The sequence below is a fragment of the Halyomorpha halys genome, unplaced genomic scaffold, assembly GCF_000696795.3.
Source record: "Halyomorpha halys isolate HHAL.00 unplaced genomic scaffold, Hhal_1.1 Scaffold490.1, whole genome shotgun sequence".
Classification (NCBI taxonomy): domain Eukaryota; kingdom Metazoa; phylum Arthropoda; class Insecta; order Hemiptera; family Pentatomidae; genus Halyomorpha; species Halyomorpha halys.
The window spans coordinates 741,758-758,275 of record NW_027106788.1 but is presented as its reverse complement, the minus strand read 5'-3'; the positions used below and the strand labels follow the sequence as shown (position 1 = coordinate 758,275).

The 16,518-nt window shown below is 29.2% G+C and overlaps 1 long non-coding RNA gene across 2 annotated transcripts; it reads left to right on the top strand.

Moving 5' to 3' along the window:
* Positions 1-5,350: 5,350 nt before the first annotated feature.
* On the top strand, positions 5,351-6,596 carry LOC106683496 (uncharacterized). Of its 2 annotated transcripts, XR_010842793.1 has the most exons (4): positions 5,351-5,517; positions 5,595-5,731; positions 6,213-6,316; positions 6,434-6,595. It is a non-coding gene; the product is annotated as an uncharacterized lncRNA (long non-coding RNA). The 2 variants fall into 2 exon arrangements; XR_001343559.2 differs by having other exon boundaries at positions 5,353-5,731; positions 6,434-6,596.
* The last annotated feature ends 9,922 nt before the right edge of the window (positions 6,597-16,518 follow it).

Genomic DNA, 16,518 nt, shown 5'->3' with positions numbered 1-16,518 from the left:
AATTTTATTTATCCTCCACTTTATATTACAAATTATATTCTATGATAAGATATAGAATCTGTGTATCCACTTATCCGGTATCTGTTATAATGCATTCGGTGAGTAGAAATACCAATAGCAGATACGTCCGTCACGGAATCGCAATGATTTTCTTCGCGCGTCACGGAACTCATATCGTAAATTATGAATAGACAGGAAGAACTGCATGGGAATAGGGCCTCACGAATTTCTTCGTATTATAACGTTCTCTACCGAGGCCCGGAAGTGGCAGCTCTCCTCGAACCGATGATTTCCCGGTCTTCTGTAAACCTGGTGTAAGGTGTGTGATTTGAAAGATGAGCACCGCCCTACAATGGCAATGGTTGAGTAAAACAATGGAACAATACTGGAGCTATGCATTTTTGAACTCATTTGAATCAACATCTGAGTCCCAATAGAGTTCTTTATCTTTGATAATTCCCGAGATTCAGTAATTCCAGTTTTTCTAAAACCAATATTTTTTAAACAAAAAATGAATAAAAATTCATTTTGTGAAATTATGTTTGGCAAATTTCATGAAAATTACTATTCTTAGGAGAATAATCATTATAAACTAATTTATGATTCATTTAATGATATTTAAAGCGAGTACTAATTGAACTCTTTGCTTTCAACATTAATTCACCGAACAGGATTTTATGCCTTCTTTAGGGCTAAGAACAAAAATCAACTATAATACATAAACAGAAATACAGAATAATAAGCAAATAACAGACTATATAGGTACATAAATAGTGTTGGAAGAAAAACTAGAGTTTAAATATTATAAGAAGATAAAAGCGATATGTGAATAAGTAATATCAAAATTATGAAAGAGGAAAGAAAATGAAAATAATATACATATGAAAATCTATTTTGTAAATATATGTACAAAATGAAAATCATCTAAATTAAAGTTATAAAAATTAGTACAGGAACGTTTATTTGATTAATTAAATATGTAAGAAATACAATAGAATTAAAAAAATAAAATATAGAGTTATATAAACAAAAAGAAAAAATATGAATATGAATTGAGAAAATCAAGTAAGTAAATATATGTATAAAATGAAAATTATTTCAATTGAAGAAAAAAATGAGTATGAGGAAGTATATTTGCTTAATTTAATATGTAAGTGAAATAACAGAATCAAAGAAATTAAAAAAAAAAGTTATATAAACAAAATGGAAAAATATGAATAAGAAAATCTAATTAGTAAATATATGAACAAAATTAAAATTAATTAATTAATAATTCATTTTTATTAATTTAAATAATTATATTTAATTGTTTACATATATTTACTTATAAAATAAAATACTTTAAAAGTATTACAAGCTGCTGAAATATTATTAAAAAATAATTAATAGTACATTTAATAAACATTAATTTGAGTCCTGTTTGATTTCCTTATGTTTAATAATTCCTGAGATAAAATTTATCCAAAACCAACATTTTTTCTAAAAAACGAAAAAAAATATCGTTTTATGAATTTATTTTGGCATTTTGAAATTTATAAATTAATATCATATTTAAATTCAGCTCTAAATTAACTATTTACAATCAATATTTTTATTGATCATTAACAACAGGAAATCAACATTATGTGAATTTATTTCGGCAAATATCATGAAAACTACTATTCTTAAGAAAAAAATTATTAAATATTAATTAATATAATATTTAATGATATTTAAATTGAGCTCCAATAGCTCTCTTTACAATCAATATTTCAATAAACAATAAGAAATCAACAGTACGTGTATTTTTTTTTTGGAAAATGTCGTGGAAACTGCTGGTCTTACGGAGATGGTAATTATGGTGTATTTTACAAGCTTCAAAACAAACAGAGTAGTGGAAGATTATTGATTGACCGTGTGTATAGATGAATGGAATATGGTCCGGGTGCGGTCAACTTTGTTGACTTTGTTTTTGACTGCCGTCAAAACAGCCCTGACGAAGCCCTGCAACGTGGGGCGAAACGTTGGCTCAATAAAATAGTATAATTCTACTATTTGAGTTTTTTTTTTACCGCACCCGGACCATATTCCTTTCATCTAAACAGAGTAGACATATCTACATCAAATAGTTTCTGATATACCGAACTTCTATCGATATTACTTATTTTTAATTTACTTTATAAAGTGCCAAAATTGTGTAACAATAATTATAAGCCTCGTTGTAGGAATAAAAATAACTAAGATTAATTATATTTCACTAGATAATATGACGATTCATTGATAATCAACTTGTTCGAGAAAAAATATTAGAGTTCGAAGAGCTATAATCAATGTTAAACGTAAAGGGTTTTATCAGGGCTCGACATGAAGCATGTTACATGCACCATAAATTATTTATTTTATGATGATTATTTTTCTAAAAATAGTAGTTTTCATGATTTTTTCCAAAATATATTCACAAATTATTATTCCTCATTATCTGAGAGAATATTGGGGGTTTGAAAACTGTATCTCGGAAAATATTAAACGTAATACATTTTACTCTACTTTAAAAAAAAAATATTTAATTTTTATCGTGTACTCGGTATTTTGCAAGATATTAACCATTGAATCAAAAATTAAAATACACCTCTAGTGACCTAGGATAGTTTAATAATTACTTTTCAAGGGCATTTTTATATCCATAATTGTTTAAAAAAATGAAAAAATAGTCATTTTTCTTTTTTCGAAAAAAAACAACATATCTTGGGTCCTATTTAAAGAATAAATAAATGGATTTATATTTTAGCAAATTTCCTCTACTTGTAAAATATACCCATAATGTTTTTCGTGCGATAGGTAGTTACCAACACTAGTCAAAACTATCATCAAATTGGTTAACGCATGAATAGTACGTTTTTTTCTTTTTCAAATCCGATATCTGATTCGTCTGTCAGTATGGTAATAGATTTGACTCGTTTTAAAACATAATTCATGTTACTTTAACTTTTTGTTTATATTAGTTAAATTATTTATTTGCTCAAAGCTGGTCCGTGTACTATAAGCAAAATAGCGTGAAATTTGTTCATGGTCTCAAAGGATCGACGACTACATATTACACAATTCTTAACACCAAGCTGGAGCAATGTTCCTCAAGTGCTATCCAATCCATATAGAGTCCGAGGTTTCTCTCCTGGTTCCTCCCTAGCCAGATTGCTGACCATCGAAGGAGATCGATGTATCGTTAAAGTGCCAACAGTTACAGGTCAATGACACCATAGAATCCTTCCAAGAAAGTAAAAGAACAAGTTGATGAAATGGTTAGTCCTTTCTGGCTAAAAGGGCAGAGGTGATGTGCCCTGTAAAAATGGCAATTTGAGTTGTGAGAATTATTTAACTGGAATTGTAAAGTTCGATGATGAAAATAATGAAGTAGAACCACGGTAAAAAGGATATCAAAGGGTTTTCAAAAGTATCATGGGTTAGTTTGTTCTAAACATTAATTACATTGAATTTCAGACACCTAATTATTTACCTCTAAAAGCAAATTATATAGTATTCAACCTCGTTAGAATGATAAAAACACCTTTATAATTCCATAATATAACAATAGTTGATCTTGAATATTAGGCCGTATTCAGGACTAAGAACAAAAACAAGATAACAACCATAAGGAATAAAATTAAATACTGAATAATAGGAAAATAATGTTAAAACTATATAGATACATAAATAGTGTAAAAAGAAACGCTAACAGGATTTTAGGCCTTCTTTATGGGTAAGAACATAAATCAAGATAGCAACCATCATGCATAAAAGGAAATGCAGAATAATAAGAAAATAACAGACTATAAAGATACATAAATAGTGTTGGAAGAAAATCTGTAGTTTAAATATTATAAGAAGATAAAAGAATGTGAATAAGTACTATTAAAATTATGAAAGAGGAAAGAAAAAGAAAATAATATACATATGAAAATCTATTTAGTAAATATATGTACAAAATGAAAATCATCTAAATTAAAGTTATGAAAAAAAAATTAGGAAGAGGACATATTTTTGATTAATTAAATATGTAAGTAAAACAACAGAATTAAAGAAATAAAATATAAAGTTATATAAACAAAAAGAAGAAATATGAATATGAATTGAGAAAATCAAGTAAGTAAATATATGTACAAAATGAAAATTATTTAAATTAATGTTATTAAAAAAAAGTTGAAAAGAAAACATATTTGTAATTAATTAAATATGTTAGTAAAATAACAGAATCCAAAAAAAAAAAAAATAAAAAGTTATATAAACAAAATGAAGGAATATGAATCAGAAAATCTAATTAGTAAATACATGAACAATATGAAAATTATTTAATTAATTAATTTTTAATTTTTATATATATTTACTTACTAGGTTTTCATATGTGTGTTATTTTGTTATTTTTCTCTCTCTCTCTTTCTTAAGTTTTAATATTACTTATTCTCATGTAGTTTTTTCTTCTTATAATAAGACTTAAAAATGTATCTATAGTATCTGTTATTTTCTAGATATTCTGAATTTCATTTCATTCATTATGGTTGCTATCTAGTTTTTTCTTCAAAGCCTCAATGAAGGCCTGAAATTCTAGCCAAAATGTTGCCGCTAATTAAATGAGTTTTTACTCAATTGTGTTCTTCATCGACAGCACCTCCAACCATCATCTCAATTATCATCCTCAAATGATTTATGTAGTATGAATAATAATAATAATAGAAGTATGTACATGTTTTGCATAGAATTATGTCTGAATCCTTCATATTTAAGGAATTTTTTTTTTCAATAGCCATCCAAATGGGATTTTTGTTCCAAAAGTCACCATAAAAACCTTTAAAGATGAAATAATTATAAAATTACTACCCTGAAATTTTCGAAAGAAAATAAATTAATAGCCATAGTTTTTAGTATTTTAGAAACAATTTTTAGCTATATTGATCAATTATACTTTTTATATTGATTTGTAATACGTCTGTTGTAAATAAACGACTTAATTTATCATTTAACAGATGACTGTAGAGTAACCTACTGGTGATTGTTCCAATATTTTACTTGTCAAAATTATGGCTGGGTTTTTATATTATATATTTCATAAAGCATGTAAAGGAATGATCAAGAAACGAAGTTATGCTGTATGCTCATAATTTATGACAAATATTTCGATTGATAGCAAATAATACGATGGCAGGTTTATGAAGATTAAAATGTTTTTGTTTTTAAAGTTAAAAACAGAACTTCATAAACATTATAAAATATTATAGCTTCATTTTGCCAATTCCAAAATTCCATTTGAAAAAAAAAATTAAATAACATTTGTTTAGGTTAAATCACTTGAATTGTATAACAATGTAACCTACCAATTATTCATAAATAGTGACTAAATTATTTTGTATTTCCATGATTATTTTTACCATTTCATTTCTAGTTTTGTCTTCTTGTCTTTTTCATAACTTTTTTACATTAATTCACAAAGTTCTATGCGTATTTCAACACTACTTTAATTTCTTCATTTCATGCCTTTTATTAACTGTAAATTATTTATTCTTTTTCGTTTATTATATTCTTTGTTTTTTTCTTTATTCCTTTACGATTGTTTTTCTATATAGTAGGTGACTGAATTTTTCTTCCACAATTTCTGTTTTTATTTGCTTCCTCAGCTTTTGAAGCGAAATAATTGAAAAAAGAGAAGATTTCATGAATAACTGGAGATAAAGAATTCGGGAATTTCTTCCATTATTTCAAGGTAATTTATAAATAAAACATCTTATTTCATATATTTTTTGTACATTTAATTGAACTATTGTAGAATTAATATAAACATTTTGTTTGCTTCCTCACGTTCCAACACTACAATAGGGAAACATAGTATTTATGCAGAAAATTAAAACAATATTTACTCAGAATCAAACTTTTTCACTATACTCTGTAGTAATTTGTGTTCGAGCATAATCGATATATATGTGAATCCGATTTTGTTGAAATATTCAGAGATTTGTGAGTTTTTATCTTGTTGGGGTCACATGTCGATTTTTTTCAGATTCCATCAACTACCTTCGCTTAAGAATGAGTAAACGTACTTTTTTCGGTGCACCTATATTTCGAAAAAGGTTCAACCGATTTGACCAAAATTTGAAGATAAATGGTCTAATACAAAATTCATCTAATTCCATAACCTAAATTCGTTTCACCAAATCAAAGTTTTATTTATTTATTTATTTTTGCAGGCACGTATGTTTCAAGCATGGCTAAATGTTATTCCCAACCGACAAATCAAATTTATCAAAAAATAAAATTTGTTCTTAAACAGAACTACCTGCCCTGTAGAAAGGTGAATAAGCTATACTCATTCATTCATATACTTGGCAATATTGTTTTTCTGTTATGAATTGTTAAGATAAGTCCATATTCTTCTACAGTCTTATTCATTTAGAATAAATGCTTCTAGGTGACTATATCTTCTGAGTAAATTGTAGAAGATGACTTGAGCTCCAGAAGAAACCTGCTTCCACTTCATTTGAATGTTAAATGTTCTCAACGTCTACCATATATTTTATTATATATAACTTTTTTTATTTAATTTTTTAATGAAGAACGACAATACAACTTGCTACAATCAAAGGCAAGAAGTATTTCTTACCTACAAAAAAAAAAATTAAATGATAATAAAATAATACTAAAAATCATAATACAATAATATAATGGAACAATTTTTATATAAGCATAAGTAAAGATAAAAAAAAATTATAACTACATCTGACACATTCGCACTTTAAAAAATAATAACAAAATGAATGGAATATGGTCCGGGGGGAGGGGGAGGCAGGAAACTCAAATAGTATAATTATTTACTATTTGAGTTTTTTTTTACCGCACCCGGACCATATTCCATTCATCTATACACACGGTCAATCATAATCTTACAATAATAACAATAGAAAGTGCACTATGGAATGCGTTGAATAAATGTTGATTTATTAGAGATTATCAATAAATCAACATTATAATTATAATAAACATTTATTAGAGACTGTAAATGTTGATTTAAGGGATACCTAACAATACCATCTTTATTTAATGGGCACACTGATATTTAATTTTGAAAATTAACCGCTTGCTGTTATGAAACAATTTTTATTTTTAAAAAATACTTTATAAAAACGAATTAATGTTCATTTTTTAAAACAAATAAAAAATCATAGAGTTAATTGGTCTATGGCTATTACCATGGTGTAAACTACATGAGAGTTGTCGTCTTGATCACTACTCTGGCACAAAGTCCAATTTTATAGTTGACAGTCCACAGAGCGATAGTAAAGTTGCTGCCAGGTTAAAGTCGGTAAATTGTATTTTATTGTCTTGATATCATTTTCTATCATGATTTACTAATTCACTAAGTATAGCGTGATAACTGGCAGAACATATTGAGAGAGTATATCTACTGCCGGGAATGTATTGTCTCCCTCTGCTGTGACAGTGCCTTCACGGCAATATTGACTCCCTATATACAATTTGATAATGATAAGTGACAGTGTTGCTACTACCTGTGTCAAAGGTTGAGGATCTCTGGTCTAAGCTAAAGGTCATCGCCCTCAAGAGCATAACCTAAACCAAATTGGCACACCGATGATACAACAGGGTCTTTACCTGGATGTTTCAATGCCCTGTCTACATTGTATGCAAATATCTTTTTCCCTCTCTCTCTCTCTCTCTCACTGTTTTGGTTAGGGGTTTGATGACTCTTAACTGAGTTCGCTTACATGTCCAATATTAACATTTTTTAAATTTTTGTCTACTAAAATAGTCGTGCGAGAACTCTCGTATTTGATATCCGTCCTTTTAATTCATTTGACATATAAATGATAATGGTGAACATTTTTATTTTCATAAACAATACAATACTAGTAGTTCTGTGAACTGTAGACCTTTTAAAAAATATAATTTTTGTATCCCTTTCACCATTAAGTCATATTTGAAAAACACCGTTTGTGTTAGCTAGACCGACTAACGAGGAGAGCTTTAGGCTACATATCCTCAGGCAACGACCCATAGGAATAGGGTAGTAACCGTTTAATGCATAGCTTGAGATGTGTAATCTTGTTATGACGATTCCTATGAAGGTAGCTTCTCTAAGGCTATAGATGTGCAGTAAGAGCTGGTTTGAAAAACTACCCATTTTAACCGGTTAAAAAAAAAAAAAAAAAAATTATAGTAATGTAGTCTATTATTAACACTATTACACCTTGCTATATAATAATAGTTATGACAGTAAGGATTTAAGTAAATAAAGAATGTAAATAAGTATTTTTAATATTAAGTAAATAAAGACTTAACTTGGATACATTTGATTATATTTAAACAATAATAACCAGTCTCAAGAAAGTGGAAAGATTATTATATAAAATAATATATTAATTTATATCAAACTTTCAATTGTATTTAATTAATCTATCCACATCCCAAAATCTAGCAATCGCGAAGCATTGCCGGTTCTGCTAGTATTAAATAAAATAAAGATTTCAACTAATATTTTCTTACAGCCTTAACTCCAATTATCGTTAAATTAAGACGACTTATGAATGAACAGAGAAGTAGGATTGCTTCAAGAATGATTTAGTATTTTACAACTCATGTTGATAGAAATTAATGTACTTAAATAAATAGACTTTGAACCAGAAAATCATGATTTCTCTCTTGATCATAAGTCAAGAAAAGTTGACTTTTGACTTTATGTTTTTTACCTTTCATATGTTGAATAATTTAACTAGCAACTACTCTGATGACTAGTGGGGTTTTTATAACTTAAAGTTGTTTAGAAAATAATTGGAAGGGCCCCATATCTCCGGACCTTAAAGAGGTCTGATAGGTTAGTTATTGGACCATCATGCTGTTGATTAGAAGAAAAAACGAAAGTTCACGCAAACGCCTTACGATCATTTTACACTCTCTTAAAATGCATTTATGATGGGCAACTTTCTGCCCCTGTCTCACTATAGAAGCACTCATGATCATGTAGGCCCATTCAAGGGGTCCTCATCTCAGCCACGTTCCTCCGGCACAAAAGAAGAGATCACTCCGTCCCCGTGATTAGGGAAATCCGGGAAAAGGTTATCGAAAAGCGCGGGCATTTTCTCGAGAGCTCCTCCTATGCAGGCGAGGCCAGTCGGGTGGAAAAACTGACGTTTTTGTTCGGAGAAAATCCACAAGAGGGGCCCTCTGTTTCCGGTCCACTGGAAGGAAGTGCTTTCCAAAGAGGTATCGGATCCTGACCCGCTCATCCACGGGATGTTATTAAAATATCTTATAGCTCCTTCTGTAATGTCCTTCAATTCTCACAGCATATTGTATGAAATGATACCACTCTCATTTTTCGTTTCCTGTCTGTTTCTTCTAAACTCCATTCATGTGTTCCAGACGGTGAAAGAGAAAGAAGACATCGGAGATGTTTATTGTGACCTTTAATGTAGGAATGTTTTTATCTCATTGGCCATTTTTAACAAACAGGAGAGAGGGAGGTAATCCCACAGAGAACCAGCCTGTTCTAACCAGAGCCGGAAATCAAGTTTTTATTCCGTTGGACAGCCACGAAATAAAAGTCAACATGCCTAGGTCGGATTCGAACTGATGCCGCTGCAGTTCCAAGGCTTTCAAAGTGATGCCTCAACTCACTCAGCTACAAACGGTCTCTAATCTAACGGAAATATTAAAAATATATATACATTGATATGCCAATTTTAATTAAAGTAACATTTTAGATAATAGTAAAAAATGAGAACAATCCATTATCAAAAATGGTCAATTTTATCGAAAACTTTGCCGTTACATCCCAGACATAGTGTATATGCTATTCACTATAAAATGATGGTTGTTTTAAGACAGTAATTTCGAAGAGAAGAACTTATTAAAGCGGCCTAAGAGGTACAAGAGTTGCTAGGACTTTCACTACTTAACGAAGTAGGTCACTTTGTAAGTTTCTTTCCTTCTAGTTTTAAGGATTCATTACAGATTGTAATAGAAATATATGTATCCTAACGGTGGTTTTATGAGCTTATGTTTATATTTAAGAGCTTTCTAACTGAATCTATTTTAGAAAGGTAATAAGAGTTTTAACACTATAGAAGATATAAGTAACATTTACTTAATTAGAAAAAATAGATGTTTTATACCTGTAATAGAACTTTATCACAACGTTCCTTTCACTATATTTGCAGAATACCTTATTCGCATTTGGAACCATGCTTTAAAAACTAAAATCTTTTATAGAAATGGATTCCTTAGGGATGGACCGCGAAAGAAAATCCAACAATTTCCTGTACCGTTTGCGAGTAATTTGTCTATCTTAATCAATTGTCTCTGTGGTGATTTACACCTATAGAACGTATCAGAGTAATCACAATACTTGATGAAATTTGATTGATAGTAAGTTTTTTATACTTTCAGCTCAAGTTGTTAATTTCTTGAAGAATATTTCTCTGTATCTCACTAGATGACATATCTGTTCTCAATGCTCAGTGCTCAATTTGAAGGTCTTTAGATACACCATAATGTACATGACCATCCCCGTAAGAGTCACAGCTTCTATGATGTACACTAAAAAATTAATTGCTCGTTATTTGAAAAAAAAATTGGATCTCGAAAAATATTGTTCGTAAAAAAATCAATTAGGGCTCAACTTTAAGCTAGTTAAACGCACCATAAAGATTATTTTTCTAATAATAACAATTTTATTGATATTTGTCAAAATAAATTATAATATAGTTTATACAATATTTCGATAGAGTTCTCACTTTATTCACTCTATTTTTACTTTACTTTATATTGAGTTTTTTCACATTGTAGGTAGTTTTAAAGATATGAAGCTCTGCATGAAAAATCTTAAAAGCAGCTTCAATTTGTTGTTCTAATTGCCATCTGCATGACTAATAGTTCCTCAGATATTGTTTTCCATAAACCAAAAGTTTTTTTACTAATAAGAAATTAACATTTTTTTTTTAATATTATAATGAAAACTACTATTACTCCTCCTCGATTTAGAGCTTAATTGAGAACCCTCAACCTCAATTCTCAACCCTTATTGAGATCTTACGTTGATCATTGTAGTTTCCATTTTATACCTATGCCAAAATTTTTAAAAATATTGAATTTACGTTATTTGGAAAAGTATTGCTCTTTCAATAATTGTATCCCGGGAACTGTTTAAAATAAAAAGCTCTTTAGGGCTCGTGTTTTGACAAATTTACTCTGCTTTAATTGATGAGATATTAACTTTTTATATGTTGTTGGTAATTTTGAGCAGAGATGGGAAAAAAATAGTGATGATTGAAACTAATAGCAATAATTGTCATAGATACGATATTTAATCATCAATGTTTCATTCATGAATAAAGGTCGAAAAGCTATTAGTTTAAACTACATTGAATTTTTACCAATCTCGAGTTTTATGAACGCCGATTACAAATTTTACTTTTTCTATGTTCTCGATTTAACTAACTTAAGCCTCCTCTTTACATGTTACATAGATGTTTCAAAAATGAGATAGAGCTGCAGCTAAGGGCAGGAAATCTCTGGGAGGGATTTCCTTCTACTATTTGTGGTATGATCTCCTCTTGAGAGATCTGACATTTCGCACATCGACAAAGTTACTCGTCACAAGTATCTGTTTAAAAGGTAAGATAAGTAACACATGACACATGCGTGCTCGCTGTTAATAATAACCCTTCAATTGCATCCCAAACCGTACAATCCCATATCACAGCCCTCGAAGAATAGTGTCGAAATTGGAGGATCAAAATAAATTGCAACAAATCCCCCCAAATTTTTTTTTTCAAATTAGAATATATCCACTACTACATCTTGACAAACGACAAGCCTGGAATCCTCACACATGACTGAAAAGACACGAAACTGTACGTTGGTTTCCAATAATAGAGCACTCACTAGACAAATCCACTAAACTTCCAACTCAATACAAAAGACTGATCTACATGTCAATAATAAGGTCTATCTGGACATACGGAGCTGAGCTTTGAGACTCCACTAAAACTTCAAAATCCTCTCGTATCCAATCCTTACAATCCAAAATCCTTCGTAAAATCCTTAATTCTCCTTAATTTATCACAAATAAAATCATCCATAAAGACCTTAGTGTTCCATATGTAACTGATCTATCCCGAACTAGATATCAATCCTTCCATTCTAAACTTCCTAACCACCAAAACCCTCTAGTTTTTAACCTTGCTTCTACTTCTATTCCTGGTAATCCTCCAAGGCGCCTAAAAAGAAGATGACCCCGAGACCTTCTAGTGTAGAAATATTATTAGAGTTTTCCAGTAGGTAGTTTCTCTACATGTATTTTTATGTAAATACAGTTGTATAGCAATAAATAAATTTAAAAAAAAAACATTTATCGTCCTCGTTGCATGGCCTTACTAAGAATTTAATCATTTTAAAATATAATGTGCAGCCTTTTTTAACATAACAAAAAACTTGAAAAAAAATTGCTGGAACAAACACCATTTTTATTTACCGTTCCCATGGTTGGCGTAGTTATTAATAATGACTTTGTAAAAACTTAATTAATTTTTTATTAGAAAATTTGAATAACATTGCTGAATATGACAAAATAAAAAGAAAAACATTCTTTCTTCAAATCGGACATATAGTTTTTTGGTTCAAGTTAGTCGGTCCATCCGTACTTCTTGCTACACCACGAAATTAAATGCTCACTCAATTAAAAATAAATGTTCTCAAATTTAGTTCATGAAATCGGGAGGCCAATGCCTATTAACTATCACAATTTTAATTTTAAGTTTTATATTTTTACTTACATATTCTTCGAGTGATAACTGTATAATTATGATGTCTTTATACTTAGTTTAAAAGTTCATTTCATTTTTACTGCTCAATCTTCGTGTGAGGAGGTCAATATTGACTAAGAAGTTTTTAATATACATTTCCGCAACATGTAAAGTAACTCATCTTTTATCTTTCCGATCACCTCGTGGGCTTTCCTTTCAAATCTCTCGAAGCTGCTTTCTAGGCCGCTCGTTAGGTACAGCTCTGCCAGCCGTATATCACAATCCGCTTTATCAGAGAATTGTTCGTCCTTAGCTTGAGCTTTCTGGAGATTTATCGGGATTTCATTACTAGCTAGGGAAGGCTCTGTGTAGCGTATGTTATGTTTTGTGGGGTTGTCAGCTTACTAGTGAATTCAGCCAACTGCATTGTTAATGTTGTTTAGCGTATCTTAAACAACGTTCAAAAGTCAAATAAACCTGGCAGTTAACTTTATAACTTTATGGGACAAACTCATTTTTTATTTGTCATTATTGTAATTGCTTCTATAAATTTTAATAATATAAATTATTTCTACATGCACCTAGCAGATATTTCAGTACCCGAGACTTTTTGATTACAATATGATATTTATATACTTATAACAATTTATAAATTCACTTACATATGTAATAAAAAAATTAAAAAATCAACCCATGAATGGTCAGGATTTAGAACTTCGTAAGGAACCACCAGGGTAAGAGTACCTACTTTATGACGCCGGATGGAGGTCTCCCGAATCCACAGGGTTGTCTCATGGCTACAGTAACTGGGTTTGCTTTGGTAATGACTTCGGAATTTAAGTATAAACATTACGGAGCAGATATCCAACAAATAGGATATCTGCATATACGGGAAAGCATCAATCTAACTTAAATACGTAATGTCAATTCATACAACTTTTTATTTTTGAGCTAGACTATTCACACAAACTCGTACCATTTGCTGAAAGTAAATTATTCAGAATCGAGGACCTGAAAATATTCCATTGAAAACAATAAATTAAATATTTTCACTATAGCAATACTTTCTCTGTTTATATACGTACTCCTACCTATATGTACGGTAAGAGAATTAAAAATAAATACATTAAATTAGTTCAGTAATGCGATTAAGAATTAACGCAATGTTGATATAATTTTTATTAAGTCTAAAATAAGAAACAGATGAATTTTTACCTCCTCTCCTCCTTTACATCCATCTCTTTTTTAAGAAATATTCCGTCCGAGTTGCGGTCAAGAAAAAAAAAAGAATAGTGTTCAACTATTTATTGATGGCAAACTTCAATAGAATACTTATTATTAGGGATAGGATTTGTATGTGCTAAAAAATCCGAAATATGTACATAAATATGTGCTAATAAATTGTCAAATATTTAAAAAAAATATGTAAATAATGTGTATTTATAAATTTTGTATTATTCAACAATATAAATTAAAAAAGTTACATAAATATGTATTGATTATATAGTATATGAATAATATTTTAAAGAAATTATGAACAAAAAAATGAACTTAGCGAAAACATAGCTATTCAATAACAAGACATTAATTAGTAATTTTAATTAAACTAATTGATTAATAATTACTCAGAATGAATTATAAATGGAAATAAAGAATAATTCTTATTAAAAAGAAAAAAAACCTTAGAAAAATATTTAAAACTTTGGAAGAAATCAATTATTGAACAGGGTCGGTTACAAAATTATAGCAGATTAAATGCATTTTTAAATTTTCAAATAAAAATTTTCGTCGATTTGACCGCAGAATGGACTTGTACCAGCTAAAAGATCTTTCAACATCTACTGATGTTATAGGGGCATACTTAAATGAAGCTATTTCCATTGCATCTAGTTCGGTATTCTGCATCACCTGCTAATTTTGTAGGTAGGAATGTCTGCCCTGACAAATGCTCGGTACAAATCTAAATACATAGTATTGGTACCTGTGGAATCTGAGGAGGAAAGAAAGAAACAGAGAAACGGATTGAAGATTAAACAAACAAATTCTAGGAAAATGTCACAGGAATAAGACCCTTCCTCTTTTTAATTGATTCTGAGGAATTCTTGATGTAATTCTGTATGAAAATTTATTATTGCCACTCCATTTAATTTGGGTTCAAAGATGAAGACATAGAATTTTTACGCATTATTTATGATAAATGATAAATTTCACCCTTAAGTATCTTGCGTTCTCTTGAATTTTATGAAGTTGCTGCGAAAAATGTATTTAAAATTGAACAAACAATTTAAGTAAATATGTGATTCAGGACAGAATACCTAAAAATAACAAATATTTCAGAAAATATGTGATTTACAACAAAATATGTAAAAAAAGGCCAAATATCTAAAAATATGTAAAATAAAAATGGCTCCATTTGGCTAGAAATGTCTTGAAACATCTTTAGTTAGTAAGGAATCGCAGATATCATGGTCAGGTAAAAATATGTGAAAACATAAAAATCCTATCCCTACTTATTATTATTAGATAAATAGGGAATAGTTAAATAGATAGATTATATATTAATATTGTTATATTTTATATTATTATTAGATGGATAGAAAATAGTTAAAGAGATAGGAGAAAGATAGTCCGGGTGGCGATTAGTAAAGATATCAAAATAGTAAGAAACCACTATTTTAATACAACATATACAATTTTAATACAACAATAAAACGTTAACCAACGTTTCAACCCACTTTGGAGGCCTTCGTCAGGGCTCATGTATGAAGTTCTGCTGTCAACTGAAAGTACATTATTATTGTATAGTTAGAAAATAGTTGAATAAATAGATAGCATTTATGTATATATAATATCAATTTATTTTCTTTCATTTTTAAAGTATTTTATATGACTTTTATGTTCAAACATTTTGTATTATACATTTTATTGATAGTTATTTTCATAAAAAAATTGATGAAGGAATAACAATTTTAAATAATATATAAGTTGTAATACTCGTAAATATGCCCGTAGTTGGTGTGGCTTTGGAAGATATTGCGACAGATTGGGTCAACAAACCATTGGCCAACCCATGGTTCATTGACTGCCTCCTTTGCACTTAGCTATTGGTCTCTTATATAACTCACACACGCATTCGCCGATAACATGATAATCGACCTAAATATAATAAATAAATCGATATATTAAAATAGATCGATTTCTCAGTGAATGAAGAATTAGTTATTAATGCTCGAATTATCAACAATATTCATGAAATAAAAACATTAACAGATTAATTATTCTTAGTTGTAATTGATATTTAATTAGATTAAACATTAAATTATTTAATGTTTCCATAATAGTGTGACACTATTCACATCGCATCACTTCTGATGCGCTATACTAATCGGTCCATTGTAGTTTTTATAGGATATTTTAAATTTTTGATTTAATCAGAGATGTACATCCAATATGGCCCAACCAAATGACATTTTTCGGCCGGTGCCAACATAACATAAAGAAATGGTAGACACAAATGAAATTTTAAAATAATTTTATAAGCTAGAACAGTGCAATATGAATTAAATGAATCTCTAGCAATAAAACTAAAAATTCGATTAAAAAATTCTAAAATAATTAATAATAAAAATAATTTTGAAAAAGTGAATAATAATGATAGAAATTAACAATTAGTGAATTAACAGTAATGACCTCATGAATCCATAATAAGTATGGAGCGAACGTGATTAAAATAAGA